A 4,374-nucleotide genomic window follows, 5' to 3' on the forward strand; every position below is an offset into this window, starting at 1 on the left:
AAAAAAAAAAAAAAAACCCCTCTAACTGTGTGGTCTTTCCTGGGTACATACCCACTTCCCCAGGAACATATATATATTGAGTTTCCCACAGTCCTGGGGGGTGGAAGTAAGGCCATGACTAGGGAGGGAAATGAATCTGGCTCTGGGTCATTGGTCCACATAGTTGGTCAAGGGATCTGTTGGTCCTGCTAAGTGGCCCCTTTGGCTTCAGGAGGAGCCACTTAGCAGGCCCCTCTGCTGCTTTCCTGCCATCCTGGGGCCCTTTCTGAAGTTACTGTAACAGCTGATTGCATCACCTTCCACAGGCTTCCAGACTCCGGACAGTATTCCCAGAGTCAGCTCCCTTCTGAATTGGGAAAAAGAGAGAAAGGAAAATACAAGACCCAAGCGTGTGGATTATCACCCTGCAGCATGATCTAGGCCCACCGCCAGCTCACGCTTTCACTCCAGCTCTGCATTTCCAGGTGGGAGATAGATTATAGACATCTACTTTTTCAAAAGGAGTAATAGAAGGATAAAAAGTAGTATTCTCTAACATCTGTAGACACAAACTGGACCTGGCACAGTAGCCTTTTGAACTAAGTACTATTATTATTTCCATTTCACAGATCAGAAAACTAAGGCTCAGTGAGATAAGAAGCTTTCTCAAGGTCACACTGCAGTGTTGGAAGAGCTGGAATTTTAATCCCAGTCTTCCTGACTCTAGACTCCAGGAACTTATTTATAAGCAGTGCTCAACTGTATTTTAGAAACTTAAAAAATGCTGGACCAATAATCCCGAGAGGGGATTTTTTTTTTTTTTTTTCTTTGTAGAGTCTTGCTGTCTGTCGCCCAGGCTGGCTGGAGTGCAGTGGCAGGATCTCGGCTCACTGTAACCTCTGCCTCCCAGGTTCAAGCGATTCTTCTGCCTCAGCCTCCCAAGTAGCTGGCACTACAGGCATGTACCACCATGCCCAGCTAATTTTTATATTTTTAGTAGAGATGGAGTTTCACCATGTTGGCCAGCCTGGTCTTGAAATCCTGACCTCAAGGGATCTGCCTGCCTCAGCCTCCCAAAGTTCTGGGATTACATGCAGGAGTCACTGACCCTGACCTGTGAGGGGATCTTTAAACTACATTTTTATGATTGTTCTCATCTTGTCCTGGAGTTTGTGCTATAGTCTGGCCCCTCTCTCCGTGGGGCTAGAAAACACAGCGCCCAGCTACCCTGGCTGCCAGGCTCATGTTATGAGCTCCATAAATACTTGGTGACTGGTTGATTGTACATCTCACATGTGATTTTGCATTTTCACATACTTTCGTGTCTGGTTTAGATGTGCCAGAAAAAGTGAGAGGTTGCTGGTGGTGTTGTTTTCTCTAAAAAAATAGAAGAAGTCCTAGTTCTGCTTTAAAAACAAAAATTGTCTACTGATATTCCTTCAACTCTTTCTTCATTTTGGCTTCCCAGTTAGTTCCCAATCTAATTCACTCAGGGCGAAACACCCTGCAGGGGTCTGACAAGACAGACAGACCTGGGTTTTAAATTCCAGCTTGGATGCTTGCTGTTTGTGTGACCTGAGCTGGTCACACACCTCCATGAGCTTCTGTTTCCTCCTCCATAAAACAGGGGCAATAAAGCAATCAACTTTAGGGATACTGTGAATGTATGCAGTAGGTGCTCAATGGCTAGTTTCTTTCTCTGATAATTAAATCAACCTCATCCAAGTATTTCATCGGTTTGAACTTTAAACTAAAGGTCCTGCAAATGCTTTAAGAATGCCATCCCTTTGGATGGATTTAGGAATTCACGTTCACCAATACAGCTGAAAGCTGATGTATCAGTAAGATGTTTGCAGTTTCAAGGAAGAGAAAATACTGACCCAAACTGGCATGAACATTAAGAAAAGACATTATTCAAAGGCGTGAAGGTTGATTCGTTGGCTCAATGGTGGCAGTTTAGGCTCAGTCTTGAACTCCTGGACCCGAGACCCTCCTGCCTCAGCCTCCCAAAACGCTGGGATTACAGGCGTGAGCCGCTGCTCCCGGCCTGACCCAGGCTTTTCCATCTCTTTTTCAGTTTCCTCTAGAGTAGGCTGTATATGCTCTTGGCCACAGGGTAGCTGGAGCCACAGGTGAACACGTGGGGTCTAGACACGGCAACCTACAGAGCTAGAACAGGGGCCTTTATTTCAGTGCCCCCGTCTCAGGAGTCAGGAATTCCTTCCCAGAAACCTCCCATCAGATATATCCTCAGGTTTTATTTATTTATTTATTTATTTATTTATTTATTTTTTTTTTTTGCTCCCCACCCCTCCCTCTATCCTCAGGTTTTAATGGGCAGGACTGGGTCACATGCTAGAGTCTAATGGGACCACTAAGAAGGAATAAAACCAATTTGGATTTATCTCTGAGCTGGGGATGAAGCAACCATTTTCTAAGTCATGTTGGGAAGGATTGCTTCTTGAACAAAATCCAGGTTCTGTCAGCAGAGAAAAATAGGGAGGATTGTTTCGATTGCCTCCTCTTCATCCCGTGAGTGAAGGAGGGATTCCTAGCTAGGGTTATGGGGGTGAGCGAACACTACACTGGCCAGGTGAGATTGACAGCAGCTTACTTACAGCCCAGGGCAGGGGAACACAGGACCATACGGGGGTTGTGCCCAGGAACAGAGTGAACTGTCAGGGGCTGTGGGAGGCAGGCCTCATAGTTTCAAGAGGGTGAAGTGCTGTTTAATCCCTACAGGAGGAAGTGATTGGCTTTTGGAGTAATTCTGTGGGTTGGTAGGAAGTGAAACTTGCTACTCAGTGAAAAGCAGGAACTGTGCCTAGTCCCTCAAATAAGGAAGGTTATTTGGCCAGGGGACCATATATCTACAGGAGCATAGTGGGGAGGGGACTTGTTGTTAGGTCATTTGAGGCCCTTTCATTTTGCCAGATGTCAAGACAGCACATAATATTGAACTTTAACTTTAGGCCTTACAACACAGGCAGGGACGGATGTGGGCTACATATGCATAACCTCCCTTCCTGCTTTCCTTTATTCATCTATCCATCCATCCATCCATTCATCCATCCATCCATCCATCCACCTATTTATTCTGTAGACATGCTACAAATGATTGATTGAGACAGCCTAAACATTCTGACTACATCTCTTGTTTTCCATGAGTCCAGTTCATAGTTATTTGTGGGTAGTCAACATTGGAATCAGCCCTTCTGACCTGTGACCAACTCTCCGCCCTTTTCAACTCTGTACTAGTCCGTAGGTCAGCTCTCCCTAGCATATGCTTTTCTCTGTTATGCTTCTGATTTTGCTGGAACCATCGCTTTCTTCTTTGCCTGTCTAAATTCTACCCTTCATTGAGTCAAATACCTCATCATCCATACATACTTTCACTTACTTTCCTGAATTCTGAATCTTCTTGTCAGTCCAAAGCCTTTGTGGCAGCTGCTGTATGCAAACGCGTAACCATGCACTAGTGTGTCACTGCATCCCCTGGGGATTGTTCTTTACTGTGATTTACTCTGATTTCTCATTTTATTGGTATGCTTTCTCTCCAACCTCATCATGAGCTCTCTGAGGGCCAGTGCTCTGTCCTGCACAGCCCTGCACCCCCTTCTTTGCATGGGAGTGGGGAAGGGACAGCACAGCAACTTCTCATACTCCTAAATGTCCATGGACATTTCCTGACTTAATTTGAATCATCAAATTCCTTTTAAGAACATTTTAAATGTAAATACAAAAAGCAGTTTGAGTAGAATCTCTAAATCAACATTTATCTAGCATCTAGCCCATAGTAGCCACACAATAAAAAGGTGTTGAAATGATGAATAAAACACCTCAATGGCCATAAACATCTGTTGTTGTTGCTGTTGTTTTTCTTTTTCTTTTCTTTTTCTTTTTTTTTGAGACGTAGTTTCACTCCTGTTGCCCAGGCTGGAGTGCGATGGCACAATCTCAGCTCATTGCAACCTCCACCTCCCCAGTTCAAGCAATTCTCCTGTCTCAGCCTCCTGAGTAGCTGGGATTACAGACATGCGCCACCATGCCCGGCTAATTTTGTATTTTTAGTAGATACAGGGTTTTTCCATGTTGGTCAGACTGGTCTCCAACTCCCGACCTCAGGTGATCCACCCTCCCTCGGCCTCCTACCATGCTCAGCCTGTTTTTTTTTTTTTTTTTATTTGAGACTAAGTCTCGCTCTTTCACCCAGGTTGGTGTGCTGTGGTGCCATCTCGGCTCACTGAAACCTCCGCCTCCTGGGTTCAAGCAATTCTTCTGCCTCAGCCTCCCAAGTGCTGGGGTTACAGGCATACACTACCACGCCCAGCTAATTTTTGTATTTTTAGTAGAGACGGGGTTTTACCTTGTTGGCCAGGCTGGTCTTGAACTTCT

This window comes from Aotus nancymaae, unplaced genomic scaffold (assembly GCF_030222135.1).
Source record: "Aotus nancymaae isolate 86718 unplaced genomic scaffold, 86718_ANA_hifiasm-v0.15.2.pri h1tg000067l, whole genome shotgun sequence".
In the NCBI taxonomy this organism is placed as follows: Eukaryota; Metazoa; Chordata; class Mammalia; order Primates; family Aotidae; genus Aotus; species Aotus nancymaae.